This window comes from Pteropus medius, unplaced genomic scaffold (genome assembly GCF_902729225.1).
Source record: "Pteropus medius unplaced genomic scaffold, Ma_sr-lr_union100, whole genome shotgun sequence".
NCBI classification, from domain to species: domain Eukaryota; kingdom Metazoa; phylum Chordata; class Mammalia; order Chiroptera; family Pteropodidae; genus Pteropus; species Pteropus medius.
Genome location: NW_024347788.1, coordinates 3,382,175 through 3,399,404, shown reverse-complemented (window position 1 = coordinate 3,399,404; position 17,230 = coordinate 3,382,175). Strand labels below are relative to the sequence as shown.

The following is a 17,230-nucleotide window of genomic DNA, read 5'->3' as shown; positions in this document are numbered from 1 at the left end:
TCCTTTTTCCCTTCAAATGCTTTAACTGCTAACATGGTTATTCTGCCAAACACTTATACATTTTTCAGGAACCAATTAAAAATCATCTCTTTAATTAAATCATTCGACTCTCCTATCTCCATCGTACTGTTGTAATACAACAGGAACCTATGCCTGCAGTGGCCTAAGTCTCCTTAAAAGAGTAATTTTCAACTGGGGATGGTTTGGGCCCCCACATCAGGGGACATTTGACACCCTGCACCAAGGATCAGCAAATCCTGCCCACCCCCACCCCACCCCCACCCATGTTACTGTAAGTGATACATTTTTTGGAACATAGTCACACCTGACTGTTAGGAACCGCTTTTTGCTGCTTTCATGATCCACCAGCAGAGGTGTGATTGTGACAGAGATCTAATGGCCCACAAAGTCTAAAATATTTATTATTTTACCCTTTAGAGCAAAAGTTTGACATTCTCTAAAACAGATAATTACAGCTTAGCGCTAAACACTTAAGAGGATGTCATATAGGTGAAATTTTTTGTTATGTACATATGTAAATGTATGCTACTGAAATTAACCAGAGGAAATTTGTTAACTTGCTTTTGAAATTGAGATAGATTTCGTGTAAACAACCAACTTTCCTAGGGCATTAGAACATTCTGTTTTCAATTTTCAGTCTAATTTAAAACATTTTCAAGCATTTTTTCAGGGACATTTCAGGGAAATATAACTGATTCAAGTTCTGTTTGTTTGGCCATTTGTTTTTCAGTTCCCTATGCTATTTGAAACACATGTGTCTTCTTACACTCACTGGATAAGAGACATATGTTTTCCTAGAGGTAGTAGAACTTAGGGTTATTTGGAAGATTACCTTTCACTGAGATTTAACATATAAAATTGTATTTTTATTCCCCTTTATGTGCCTTTTGCTTCTGCAAGGGTAATATTCTTATTGTTTATTAGCACATTGATAAACTAATTCATCAAAACATACTGCAGTAAAAGATGCCTTTGGCAAGAATCCTAATCTATATATAAGCAAAACTTCTGTATGAGCCTGATAATTTAAAATGTTTTTCATTTCACATGATGTGCTGCTAGCCTAGGTAAAAGAAATTAAATAGGTTTCGGAGTCCTTGCAAAAATGTAAAACATAACTCAACAGAAAACATTTACATTCTATGTTGCCTTTTAATGTTTATTATTTTTATATGTTTGGAGATAAAATATTACTGAAAAATCTTGTATTTGAACATTCCTGAAATTATAAAATTATTTAGAACATTGTCTTAAGTAGTAATTATTTTGACTTAATTATTTTTACTCATATCACTTCACAAAGCAACAATCCGTCGATTTTTTTTCCTTTACATTTTTTTTGGTTTGTCAGAAACCAGTTCCATTTTTCTTTGTCCATGAAAGAAGTATTTTCTCTTTCACAAGTTGTGTGAAATAGAAGTGCATATCATCTTTGCCCTTTTAAACAAGAAAAGGGCAAAATCCTTCAAAGTGTTTTTTCTAATTGCATGCATTTTTCTTTATTTTTCTTACAAGATAAGAATACAATAAGCTAACCTTCCCTAAAGCTGAAGTTCCTTTGTGACACTGACTAAAACAGTTCATGAAGGCCCTGTAGTCATTATGTAATTTATCGTCATTCATTCAACAAATAATTAGCGAGCATTTACTACCTGTTAAGCATAGTTTAGTTTGCTTGGGATCTATCTAGCTGAAAAAGGGGGAGCTTTGTTCTCAAGGTGTTTACAGCGTGATGAAGAGTCAAGAGAACTGACAACATGTAATTAATTGTAGCACAATAGTATAAGGTAAGAAAAAATTATGCATACAAGATAACTATTTTCAGAGAATCAGTATATTTTACAGAAAAAAATAATGTTTGTATAAATTATTATAAAAATAAAGATATTTAGTACCTTTCAATAAATATTGAGGAGGAAAGGTCAATTCAGGCTATGGAAAAAGTATGGAAAAACTATTTTTGTGCATCCATCTGAAGAGTTAAACTTTCATCTGTGTCTCTGGAATACTAGATGCAATGCTAGGAATTTTATATAATATCTATTAAATATACTGCATAGAACATGCTGAAGTGTGTTTTTACTTTGAAGACAATGAAGAACCATAAACTAATTTTGAGTAATACATAATCATTTCCTAAAATATTATTAGAATAATATAAGCAAGAGAGAAATGTACACACAAAATAGATAATTAAGAGGTTGTATCCACATGTCTTACTTAGTGAGCAGATAAAAGAGATGAGGAAGAAGAAGGAACAAGGATTATTGTCAGGTTGCAGGTTACTTCTGGTTTGTTTCTCACAGGAGAACAGCAGTGCCATTATTAAGGGGTAAGAAAATCTAGCATAATGAATTTGATAATTACATCTGAAGTTTGAGGTGAAGTGTCAGGTAAGGCTTTTCACTAGAGATTGTTCATGAGTTTCTTAGCATTAGGTGAAGTCATCTTTGTATTTGCAGTCTCCCTGGCACAGTATATGAGCAGTGAAGAAGAATATCTGGAGAACATATATATTTATAAGACATCAGGGGAAACACAGTCCATAAAAGAAGAGAGGGTTTGGGAGTTTCTTAACAAAAGTAAACTACATGATCCAGCAATCACACTCAAAGGTATTTATAGAACTGATTTGAAAATTTATGTTCACACACATACACACACAAAAACCTTCATGCAAAGGTTTATAGTATCTTTCTTATAATTGCCAAAATTTGGAAACAGCTAAGAAGTCTTTTAATGGGTGAATGGGTAAACAAACTGTAGGACATCCATGCAGTGGAGTATTATTCAGCAATAAAAAGAAATAAGCTATAGAGACACAAAAAGACCTTTAAAGAAAACCTTAAAATCATACTAAGTGAAAGAAGCCAACCTTTAAATCCTGTATAATGTATGAATTCAATTATACGGCAATCTGAAAAAAGCAGAACTATGGAGACAGTAAAAAAAATCAGTGCTTGCCAGAGATTTAGGGGAAGGCGGGATGAATAGGTTGAATGTGAGATTTTTAGGGCAGTGAAATTATTCTGTACGTTACAGAAAATGATGGGCTCATGCCATTATAGATTTGTGAAAACCCATAGAAGGGTAAAATAGAATGATAAACCGTAATGTAAACCATGGACTTTACTTAATCATAATGTATCAATATTGGTTTATTCATTATAACAAATGTACCACACTAATACAAGATGTAAGTAATAGAGAAATTAAGTATGTGGGAACTCTGTACTTTTGTATCAATTTTCTGTAGACCTAACACTGCTATAAAAAAAAAGAAAAAAAGATCTAAGATTAAATAAATAAATATTATCATAGAAATACTATTCTGAATATTTTAGACCCTTCAATACCCTCTGCTTTCTTTTTATGTTTAACTAAACTTTATAGAGGAATACTTTGTAATATTGCTTTAATAATTTATACCATTATTTCTGGCACGCAGTACATAAAAGACTATGTACATAAGACGCAGGACATAAAAATAAGAAAAGAGATGCAGTGAATAGGATTATCAATAAAATAAAATTTAAAAACTTTTAAAGAATTCATACTCTTAATTATTTGGCAATAATTAAATGGAATAGAGCAATTGGAAGCACTTTATATCATACAGGTAGCTGTTTTAATGTGTGCATTTTAATTCATTATAGGTAAAAACTATATTAATACAAAGCTTGGGAGAAAGTCTAAAGTGTTTTTAAAATACAGATTTAAATGATTTCGTGTTTTATAAGAGATATGAAATAAAAATCTGTTCATTGATTAGAATTCTAAATTAGGAAATTAATAATTTCAATAAATAGTTACTATGTTAGATTAAAACAAGTAAGACAAATGGCATTTTGTACAAAAGTAAAAATAATTCAGAAAGATGCATATTAAATTCTGTGGACAAAAATTTAGAAAGAGTAACACTTCAAATATTTTACATTTTCTTCATAGAACTAAATATTTTTCCCACACAAATCTGTTGTTGTAAAAACTCTTTTTTAATTTGCAGTATTATTTGTAGTTCCAAATTTTCCAGATGTGCTAGTGTAGGAGAATATTTTTAATATTTTTATAGTGATATTTTCCTCTGAACTTCCGTAGTTTCTTTTACATGAAAGTAAATCAGTTTTCTTAATTTTTGATTATATAGATAAAAATAAACATATGCAAAATTAATGTTTGCTTTATATCATTATTCAAAAGATATTAATACAGGGTGCAAAACAAACAAACCGATAAACTAAATAATGATGCATACTATTTTTACTAAGAGCTTTGATCTGCTAAGGATTTATTGTGTTTCATTGATCATACCTCACATCCAGCCCCATATACAGTGTATTTTTCCAATATAATATTTTTAATTTTATAACAAATTGTTATATTTACCCATCACAGATTTTCTAAAACTGTATTCTTAAAATATATTAATTTTCACAATAAAAACCTTTTGATTTCAGTTAACCTATATCCTACAAATGGACTCTTTCAATAAATATTTTTGTTTTAGTATTATTTTCACCATTATTATTTTAAAATCAAATAAGAAGCTAAAAGGAGAGGTTCTGTTTCTGCTATTGTCAAAGAGATACCACAGCATGCTCACCATAACTTCTTTTTTAAATTGTGACCAAAAAAATACATAAAATTTACCATCTCATCCATTTTAAGTGTACAGCACAGTAGTGTAAATTTTATGCTCATTGTTGTTGATCTCTAGTTCTTTTTATCTTATAAAATAAACTCTTCCCATTAAACTTCCTTTGTTCCCCTCCCTGCACTCCCTGACAAGCAACATTCTTGTGTTTATCTACTTTAGATCACTCAAATAAGTGCAATCATGCAGTATTTGTCTGTGACTGGCTTGCTTCATTTAGCTTAATGTTCTCAAGGTTCATCCGTGTTGCATCCATGATAGAATGTCCTTCTTTTTAAAACCTGAATAATATTGTATTGTATGTAAATACCACATTTCTTTATCCATACATCTGCCAATGGACGTTTAAATTCCTTCCGCCTTTCGGCTATTGTGAATACTGTTGCATTGAAATGAACATGGGTGAGCAAATATCTCTTCAAGATCTTGTTTTCAGTTCTTTTGGATATGTACCTAGAAGTGGATCACATGGTAGTTCTCTGTTTAATTTTTTGAAAAAACTCCATATTGTTTTTCATAGCAGCTGCTCCATTTTACATTTCCACAAATAGTGCACAGGGTTACAATTTCCCTGCATACTCACCAACACTTGTTATTTACCATCGTTTCTATTGTAGCAATTCTAAAAGGTGTAATAACTATCTCATTGTCATTTGATTTGCATTTCCCTCATCATCAGTGATGTTGGACATCTCTTTCTGTGCTTGCTGGCCATTTTTATATCTTCTTTGGAGAAATGTCTGTTCAAATGCTTTGACCATTTTTTAATAGGGTCATTTTATTTCTGTTGTTGAGTTGTAGGGATATTTTATATACTTGACATAGTCATCCTTCATCAAATTTGAATTTATCCTTTATCAGAGAAGCTTTGCAAAAACTTTCTTCCATTCTGCAGGTCTCCTCCTCACTCTGCTGATTGTTTGCTTTGTCACAGAAGTTTTTAAGTTTGATGTAATCCAGCTTTAGTCAATCTGGGTTGTTGTAACAGAATACCAAAGATGGGGTGGCTTATACGCAACAGAAATTTATTCTCACAGTTTGGGAGACTGGAAGTTCATGATCAAGGTGCAAGCATCATCTCATTCTGGTGAAGGCCTTCTTCTGGACTGCAGACTGCTGATTTCTCTTGTATGCTCATGCTCATTTGGTGGACAGAGAGCATGGGAGCTCTCTGAGGTTCCCTTCATAAGAGTACTAATCCCTTTCATGAGAGTTCTACCCTCATGACCTAATGACTTTCAAATGTCCAGTGTACTAATAAGATCAGACTAGGGGTTAATATTTCAATACATGAGTTTTGGGGGACACCAATGCTCAGTCCATAATGAGTCCCAGGTTTGTACTTTGGCCTCTGTTTTCTATGATTTAGGTGTCATCTAAGAAATCAATGCCAGATTCAATATCATGAAGATTTCCGCCTATGTTTTATCTAAGAGTTTTATAGTTTCATACTTTGTGGTTAAGTCTTTAATCCATTTTGAGCTAATATCTTTATATGGTATAAAGTAAGATCCAACAGTATTCTTTTCCATGTTGATATTTAGTTTTCCCAATAAAAAGGGTTGAAGAGACGGTCATTTCCTTATGTTTTCTTGGCACCCTGATGAAAAGAATTTGACCATATATGTGAAAGTATACTTCTGAGTTCTCTATTCTGTCTATATATTTGTCATTTGTCTTTATGCCAGTTTCAAACTGTTTTGATTTCTATAGCTTTGTAATATATTTTGAAATAAGAAAGTTCAAGTCTTTCAGCTTTGTTCTCCTCTCTCAAGATTATTTTGGCTATCCAGGGTCCCTGTGATTCCATATGGATTTTAGGTTGGTTCTTTTTCTATTTTTTCAAACAGTGTCATTAAGATTTTGATAGAGAGTGTAGTGAATCTAGATTGTGTTGGACAGTGTGAACATTTTAAGAATACTGTCTTGCAATCCATGAATATGAAATATCTTAAATTTACTTATGTCTTAATTTCTTTCAGAAGTGTTTTGTAGTTTTCAGTATACAAATCTTTCACTTTCTTGGTTAAGTTTATTCCTAAGTATTTTATTCTCTATTATGTGATTGTGAATGGAAATTTTGAAAATTAATTTTCTTTTCAGATTATTCATTGTAAATATACAGAAATGCAACTGGTGTGTGTATGTGTCAATTTTGTATCTTACAAATTTGCTGAATTAGTTTATCAGTTCTAATAGGTTTATTGTAGAATCTTTTAGGCTTTCTACATAAAAGATCATGTCATCTGTGAACTCATTTTACCATTTTCTTTCCAATATGAATGCTTATTAGTTTTCTTGCCAAATTGTTCTGGCTAAAACTTCCAGTATTATGGTGAATAGAAGTGGTGAGAGTGGGTATTCTTGCTTTGCTCCTGATCTTAGCAAAAAGAGTTTCAGTTGAAGTCGCACATGTCAGCTGTGGCCTTTTTATATATGGTCTTTATTTCATTGAGGTAATTTTCTTCTATTCCTAGTCTGTTGTGTATTATTATTATTTTTTTTAAATCATGAAAAGTTGTAGAATTTTGTTAAATGCATTTTCTGCATTGCTTGTGATAATCATGTGTTTTTTGTTTTTTATTCTATCAATTAAATATATTGCATTATTGATTTCCATATGTCCATTGTGACTAAAGTCATTTGGAATTATTTAAAATTTAGACTGTTGTTTTATATACAAGCCTTACAGCCTTATATTCTTTCACTTATCCTGAATCTCTTCCTATCAGTTTTCTATAATATATTTATTTTAGAAATTCTAAATATACCTTCTACTTTTTTTAAGAGGTCAAATTTACATGGTGGAACATAATATCTTTCTATAAGCCTTAACTACTGTTAGAGAACTATTATTAATAAGCTTAAATATACAAATAAATTCTTTTAAAGTTTTTATTATGACATTATTGTAATTTAACAAGTATTCTACTTTACTTTATACCATCTTAAAACCAAGGCATAGATTTAGAAATTAAAACAACATAGAAATTCTCTATTTTTTTTATTAAATATGCAATAAATATTTTGGCATAACAGATATAGAGAAACCTTACCTTTCCTTTTTTGAATAAATCATATTTATTATTTAATAAAAATAATACATATGTCTTCCAATTCCTTGGCAAATGTAATATAATAAAAGCAAACAACACTACAAAATCAAGACTACCAAAATTTGAATAGCTATTTAAAGATTATTTAAAGCGTAGTATCTGTCTTGTTTCTTAACATCTGTTTGTTTGTTTTTTTCTAGTGGGATGGGTTTTTTGTTTGTTTGTTTGTTTAATAACTGCGTGCTTAGATAAATCATTACTTCCTTGAATCTCTTAAAACCAAGCCATTTGTTATTTTATTTTCTTTTAGACATCTGCTTCTATCAAAAAAAAAAAAATACACACACACACACACACACATACACACACACACATTTCTGTGTTCACAACTTGCTACTATTTACCCATATGCTTGCAATAACTCTCAGTAGCCACAAGTCAAATCCACTCATGTGGAGAAGGTTAATTATCACTTATGAATCTATTCTCATCAAAATTCAACTAGCAAAAAATTTGCACTTAAATTTTCACAAGATAACATTAGTAACTTCCAACTTAAAATTCAACAGTTTAAATCATCTAATTATCTCACTACAGGTGAAGTAATAATTTATCGGTGCTAAAATAATATTACCAATTCTCCTTGTTTGCTCTCTTTTTAGAAATCAACTTTACGAAATGTGATTGTTCTTAAGTTTCTGGAATATCTAAAGAACATTGATAATCTTAAGAAGACCTAGTTAAGTTCAGAGTTTTCATGGACATTGGCATTCATGAAAAAGTTATTTTTAATTAACTAAGCAAAAAGTAGATTAAAAACTGGTCGAAAAATTATATTCCTTTATCACTCATTCCTTAAAAGTAAAAGCTTTTGTTCAAGATTATTGGTTTAGGATATATGGTCATTTTTAACACAGGTAGTCAAATTCATGAATACTATGTAAAAAAAAATCTAAAATCCATCAAATTCTTCAAGAATTCTTCTCAAAAGGCTGTCTGACTCTACGCAGAGCAGAAACTGTCTACCTGCATCTCCTTTAATAAAGCAGTTTGAGTCTACCACCTTCAAACTCACAGCTTACCCACTAAAGATGTAGTTCTACATCTTACCCACAGGTCTAATAATCAAGTAAATAACACCGTTAAAGATACAATTCACCTTAGAAGTGTTCTTTGACAGTTCATAAAAATAGAGTAATATTTAATGATTCCATAATAGAAAAGATTATGCACATTCGAATGCATATTTCTTCCTGCTTTTATATTTTTAATGAGTCATAAAATATAATATTCTCTGGGTTATGTGAACCAAGGAACCCATCCCTCACATCCATTAATGGCTTCTTTATTTTACAGTTTCCACAGGCAGTGTGTCAGGCTTCACCAGGCCCACAAAGGTTGCCAAAAAAGGAAAAGCCTTTAGTATTTTATGTGTATAAAACATATTTTATGAATAGGTTCAACTGGCTTTAATAATCCATCTTGAAGAATTTGTGCCTACCCTCAAGTGATAACACCATATCATAATAGATCACTATAAGAATACATATTATATATATGGCAGAACTGTATAGCTAAGAGTAAAGTCAAAAAAGGCAAATAAATTTTAACTCTGTTACACTCTAAAATAGCAGGAATTCTGTACTGTCTTTCCTTTTATCCAACTCAAAAATGCCATCCTTTGCATGAATGCAGCTACCTCTCTTAAATCACTTTTCTCTTGGCACAATCACTTTCCTTTATGTATTCTCAATGTCATGAATAATAAAGATTCTAATGATTAATATATTCTTTCATCTCAAAACCAAGTTCATATTCTTGGGTTTATTCTCATACCTCAGTTAACAAGAAAGTTAATTAAATTCAAATTTTGGAAAATATTTACTCAAAGTAAGGGCTTCTCATTAATAATTTGAAAATTATTTCAAATATCGCTTTCCTAAAGTTCACATAACATTTCTATTTAAAATATTATCTGTCCTTTACATAATGACTAGTGTTGTTGATGATGTTGGTGGTGGCTGTGGTGGCTGTGGTGGCTGTGGTGCTAGTATTGCTGATAGTGATAATAATGATGATGCTGTAAGTGATTTTCAGAGACTGATGACAACCCTACAAAGTTTGTGTCATTATTCCTACTTTGTTTACTTCTCATGATACCACCACTCTGATTCCCGATTTCTATTTTCTAAATTTCTCATTTTTATTGTTTTGTTTCTAATTTTCATTTGTGTCTACTAATTTTACTTTGCACGCTATAGTAATTTTTCGAATCTAAAATGTGGAAACGATTTGTGGATTAGCAAACTTCATTGACTTTTTAGTGACAACCCACATATTTTTTTCATAATCACATGAGTTAACTGTAGTTTCATTTACTGACAATGTAACTATAAGTATAATATAATATGTAAAGTGAAAGCAAAAATAAAAAATAAAAAATTATGAAAAATAAAATTTAAAAATTTAAACAAAAATAATTATGTTATTAGTGATATATTTCCTTATTAAACAATGTTAATATAGTCCTAATTTTCCTCATTTTTATCCATCCAGAATAATAAAGTTAAGTGGTTGATTTAAAGAGCATACTTTAGAAATAAATTTTTAACTTGAATATTTACAATAAAACTAAGTAAAAAGTAGAACTATGGCAAAATTATTTTAAAAATTATAACTTTTTAGGTTCTTACTAGCATCAAAAATATATCATTGTCTCATTGTTAGTATTTAAAACTTCTATTAGATTTGGTTAACAATATGGGACTTAAATCTCATTATTAAAGAAATAATTCTATTTACATTCTATTATATTTCTTTGAAAACTATTTCCGTAGGTAATGCAAATAGAAAACCTGAGGTAAATGTTCATATTGCTCAATTAGTGATGTTTTATTGGCCCTCTTACACCTGGAGACAGTCTAAAGAAAAGTCTAATAATTCTTGAAGTCTACAGCCATGCCACCCTGAACAAGCCCTATCCTGTCTGATCTCGGAAGCTAAGCAGGGGCGGGCCTGGTTAGTACTTGGATGGGAGACCACCTAGGAAGACCAGGTGCTGTAGGCATAAAAAACAAAAAATAAGGGATTATAAACTGACAAGGTCCTTGCAATCTGTGAAGTCAACCAAGGGTTGCCTCACCTAAAAATCAATAAATAAATACATAAAATAATAATTCTTGAAGATGCAATGATTTGCTACTGACTGTGATGCCAACAGCAGCTTTTCCTCTGTTGCTTCTCTATGAGTTTGTACACATGACAACTGACAGATGTTTAGGGAAGGACTTCGACAGTCCATATTGGCATGAGCAGTAACTGACAACATAATGAATCGTTTTCTACTCTAGAAATACTGTAGATATATGCTATTTCCTAATTCTGTGGAGACATTTCCTAAGCCTCATATTTTATGTCAACTCATAGATAGACCACTTCATCTTTAACTCCACCCTATCCTGTTAACAGTAGGAGGAATAAATGATTGTTGGGTTTAAAAAATAAAATAAAGATTTAAAATAAATGTATTCTTTTCATAAATTTGGAAAACTTGATTCCTGAACAAATACAATGTTCCATTCTGCTCTAAAAACTTTATAGAGTCCACAAGTATAAAAGAAAAATACCTTGAAATCATACAAAATGTTCATAATTAGTAGTATGTTTTGAAACTATGTATAAATGAGTGGATCATGTTCAAGGAAATAATTGTTGAAAATAATATTTAATTGGAGACATGTTCCAACTTTGAGAACATCAGGAGAAGCTATCGTAGTTCTGCTCATGAGTTAAGAGTCTTTCTAAGTAACAGGTATAAAGAATAATTATTGTAGAAATTAGAGGCTACATCATACAGATCCTGCAGCCGAGTCTTTAAAATATATCAGGTTTTAACCTTTAGACTTAGACGATAAATGCACATACAATACAGATAACTATACTAGATAAAATAAGTACCCTTTTAAAAAAACACAATAACAATAGAGCTATGAATTATATAGTGCTTACTATGTGCCGGTCTTTGTTCCATGAACTTTATATCTATTATATCATTTAATCTTCATTACTACTTTGTGTCAGTTCTGGAAAGCTAAGCTACAGTAACAAATAAAATCCCAATATTTGCTGACTTACGAGTATAAGAAATTAATTTCTTGTTCATGTAACATTGCAGGTCAATCAAGGCTCTATTTTACATAGTTATTCAGGGACTTAGGCTAATGAAAACTCTACCATCTTCAACTGATGGTTTGCTACATTGTCATTACCATTTTCATTTCATTCAGAGATAGACGTGGAATGAGGAAGCATTAGGAAGCATTATTGGCTAGGCCTAGAAATGGCATATAACACTTCCACTTATAACCCGATGAGTGAATAACTCGGCTAGAAAGTAAGGGACTGAAGAACAGGGAAGCAGGATCATGTTTACCAGTAAGGTAGTGAGTGGTTCAACAAGAGGCTGGAGAGAGCAGGACTATATCAATCGGAGTGTTTCTAGCCATATTATAGGATCATGCAAATCATATTACTGGACTTTCAATTTTAAACATAGTGCCAAGAAGGCTTTCCAAAAAGAATGATAGCAAACTTTTTACATTGTAAAACATTGCTCTGACTTTTGAAAAATAAATGTTTTACTTTAGAACAGTTTTAGATTTACAGAAAAAAATTGCAAATATAATAGAGAATTCCTATTTGTCTCACACGCAATTTCCCTTACTATTAATGTGTTACATTAGGATAGTATATTTGTCACGATTAATGAAGTCAAACTTGTCAATACTTGTCATGGATTGTGCTTTTGGTGTTTATCTAAAGACTCATTAAAACACCTATATTGACATAGATTTTCTCCTATGTTATCATTTACATATAAGGTTGCAGGAAAAAAATTGGGTATTTCAGTTAGGAGAAATAAGATAATGGTTTGGAATAGTTTTATGATGTTAAAAAAGAGAAAAGTGGACATATATCCCTTTGCTGACAAACTGTTATTATATGTACATTCATTACCCAAAATAATTGTCAATATAAGTAGGCATTTAATTGCTTATGAACAGAGAATAAGAGTGACTGAAGATGAATCTATGAAACTTATCAAAGCTTCCCAAATTACACTGTTAAAGTTGCCTTTCATTGAATAAAATGCAGCCTCCTTAAGGAGTAAAAGCAAAACAACCATTTCTTGGAGAGCAGGGAATTCATGCTCTCAGAACAGATGGAAGAATCCAGCTGATCGTTCTTAATTACCTGTAGAAAACATTTTTATCTTACTTGATGAATTACTAGAACTGTAGTTATTTTATTATCCTTTTGTAGAATTGCTTCTTTGTGAATGTCCTGACTACTAACAAATATGTTAGGCTTGTGACTTTCACATTGTAAAGGTAGGTAGGGAGGAAAATAAAAATAGGAGAGGAAAGATGAGGAAGAATAGGGAGAGTTTGAAAATTTAACGTTACCAGATATAGGTATCTGGTTCACATTACAAGAACATCATTCGAGGTACTCAAATTTGACATTTTTATGTCTATTGGACAAATATTTATCATCTCTTCAATTATTAGTCATTAGGTATATGATGCCCATTATTTTAACAAACACATTCTCAGAAATAATATTGTGTTCAATTATTAACACCGATGTAAAAATAAGCACAAATATAATGTAAAAATAAGCACAAATATTTTTATATAAAAATAAAAACCACTTAGGAGGGAAATTAATACGGCCAGCTACTGAAAGAGAAAAGTCATGGGCAGGGAGATAGTTAAGCATTAAGCATCAACTTGAATAGTACAGAGAAATGTTCTCCAATTTCCTATAGAAAGAGACCATCAGGAAAGTTACCTAAGTGAGGAAGATGTTTATTGTTTATAGCTTGTGTTAATTCTTTCTCAATATCTCTTTACCCACTCACCTTTCTTACACACACACACACACACACACACACACACACACACACACACACACACTATTCGATTGCATATAAAATGGAGACAGTTGGCAATCTGGAAATTGCTCTGAAAATGTTTCTCATAGCCATATACTCTGTGCTTGACTCCTGGCCCTCTCCACAATACACATAGCATGTGACAGTGTTAATTGACTGCGTGGACTTTTGAACATTTATTTTCCATTTTTTTTCCTAAATACTAATTTCATCTATTCTTCTGCTATGTCTCAGGTCAGTCATTTATATTTTATAATAAATACAAAGGTACAAATATTCATTATCTAGAATAAGCAGAAATAACTTAAAATTTTAACAATATACTAATTTACCCTCATAAGAGCAGTGAATTGAAGTATTTTTTCATCCCATTTACACTGAGTACTATTTTCAACATTTTTCAACTAGAGAGGAAAAAAGTTTTTTCCCTGACCTTTCATTCAAATATGTTTATTAACAAGAATTTGACTTCAAATCTTTCTAGCAAATTATCTCTTTATGTTTTTCTTTTTCCACAAAGCAATATTGAATGAGCAAAATGAATATAAAGAGTATAGTACGGAATATGACTTTGATTAACTATACAATAAATGGTACTTTTCTTTCCATTGTGGCAACTAGGAAAAGTATTTTTTTCTTGTAGCACATCCTTATGTGTTCTGTCACTCACTACAGAGTGCTGAGCCTAAAGGTAGAAGAAGGTAAAGATAAAATTTATAAATACATGCATAATATTATATCTTGCTTATAAATTAAGAAAATGGCTATTTTATCTTTATCTTTGTTGCTATCATTTGCATATTTTAATTTTAATTTTGTAACATTTATCATCATTTTCTTATCTGCTTTTTCCATTGGTTTCATGCTTAGAAACCCCACATTTAATTATAGGTAAATGTTTTCTACTAGTTTCTTAGTAGATTATTGTTAATATTAATGTTTTACTTTGCTTTTTGCTTTTTATATTCTGTATGATAAAATTATTTTAAATTCTACTAAATTTTCCTAAAATTAGCATATAAAGTATCTATTTGTCATTCATTTGTAATGCTGCCTCTATTATTTATTAAATGATTAAGTCATTTCTTAGAATCTAGTTTTTAAGAGTCTATTTTTATACTACTCGGTCAACCCCTGAGTTGGTACTATTGCTATCTATCATTACATTCTTGCCCTGCAACCTCTGAAAATGTTATCTTCTCAGGACTTTTGTTCATGGCTTTGTCCCTTGATGATTTTCAATGATTCAGTGATTGATTCATCCATCCGTTTTTAAACACCTACTCTATATCATGCCCTGTGTTGGGTACAAAGGAACACAGATGTTTCCAGGTACTAGAGGAGAATTCTCATAGTTTCCCATGACTTCTTTTGTATCACTGATGTGAGTTATTTTCAATAGCACCCTTTGCTTTCCCAAGCATACTTCTTACTACTTATTAATATCTCGTTATATGTTTATATTTATTTTTATAAGTACCATAACATTAACATATTTTAAAAAGTACATAAAATGCATGCTAATATATTGTCTTAACCTCAACCAAATACGTATTTGGTTGGTCAGCTCCATCTCAAGTAATAGCTTCATTATTAACTTGATCAACCAAATATGATATCTGAAGTATTAATGAGCACTGCGTTTGGCATAATCCCTGCATTAAATCAATTATATCTTTATTAACTTCTAACATAATCACATTCCTTGCTTTTTCCATCACCACTATAACCCATTTCAGCCTCCTGTTGCTTCTTATCTGAACTATTGAATGACATCCATTTAACTGAAGGCTCTGGAACTTGCCTTTTTCCAATCCTCTCCATTCTTTATGTAAAATCAGCCAAATTCCTAGAACACGAATATGGTAAAATTATCATATTCAGGAAAAATTTAACACACACACACACACACACACACACACACACACACACCATTCCTTGCAGATATTTGAAATTTTTAAATATCAAATTTTTCTTTATTTTCCTTTTTCCTCATTACCTATGACTGTAGTTCTCAAAGTATGTTCCAAAGACACTAGAGATCCTCAAGACACTTTCAGGGCATCTGTGAGGTCAAAAATATCTTCAAAATAATAATAAAAGTTATAATCCCTTGTCAATGTGTTGACATTTGCACTACTAGTACAAAAATAACGTTAGGCAAAACAACATGCACCTTGACATGAATCAAGACAATGGCACTAAAATGTTCTAGAAACCATTATATTTTTTCATTGCCATATGCTTTGATTTATTTTTTAAAGTGACTGCTGTATAGATTCAATTAAAAATGCCCTTGATAAAGCAGTACATAACATTAATAGTATTAAATGTTAACTCTGAATATTATCTTTTTTCATTACGCTGTGTGAAAAAAAATGAAAATAAACATGAATTTCTGCTGCAACCACACAACAGTTTTCCTGAGGAAGACACAAGTGATTGTTTGCAGGCTGAGCTGAACTACTTGCATTTTCATTGAACACCATTTTTATTTAAAAGGACAACAGACAACTAAACTATGCGGACATGGGGATTTGGCAAATGTTTTCATAAAAATGAATAAAGATAGTCAGTCACTCCAAGAAAACAAACGACAGTGTCTGATACCAATGTTAAAATGCATGCTTTTAGGTGAAAATTAGAGTTGTGGAAAAATGTATCTGTCACAGCTTCTAAATACTTAAAGGTTTTACAGAAAAGATTGGTAATAATATTAACAAACATAACTTTTTTCTCTAAATTGAAATATCAATACATGGAAGATCTGCAAGACTCAGTTACGTGATATTAAATAAGTATTTTAACATTTTCACAGTTTTAATTTCTACTATGGAGACTATTCACCTAAATTATCCAACTAGACTAAAGCTTTTTGGAGCCATTAATTCTCATAAGAAGTAAAGAGTTCCTGGAGCCAAACTGTTTGAGGATTGAGGGTCTATAGAATAAAATCCAAGCTTTTAAGGTAATTATATATTAATATCAGCACCACTTTCTTTCCCAGAAATTTTGTGACTCCTTCCTATACCACAGACACTACATAAACCCGTCTATTGAAACACCTTATCCCTATGTACCTCCATGTAACCTTTGACGATATTTCTCTATTATGTAATATTCTCTCCCTTTCTTCATTTGACATATTTTCATTTCTATTCCCCAAAATATTGTTTAAATATTACCTGTTCATAGTTTCCTCTACCCACCCAAATGCAGAATAATTTATTATCTCATATGTGTTCCCTCAATACTTTATAATATACTTATTATTATAGATTTTAAATCATAACAGAGCTTTGAATACTCTTTTGTCTTGATAAATATTAATGGACTGTGAGACATTTGGAAATTGAATTTACTGTATTTTACTCAGGTTTACATTTTTATTTAATGCTAAAATAGCTAGTACATGATGATTAAAAAATGAACTACTTAATTTTATTGGCAAATCTCTCCTGAAGCTGAGATTGGGCATCAACATTTATTTGTAAAATAATAGAAAATTATTTTAAAATTAGGATATAAGCATATCATTGAAAA

At 30.8% G+C, this 17,230-nt stretch overlaps 1 pseudogene; it reads left to right on the top strand.

Annotated features, from left to right (window-relative positions):
• Positions 1 to 10,679: 10,679 nt before the first annotated feature.
• Positions 10,680 to 10,798, top strand: LOC120614559 (uncharacterized; annotated as a pseudogene).
• The last annotated feature ends 6,432 nt before the right edge of the window (positions 10,799 to 17,230 follow it).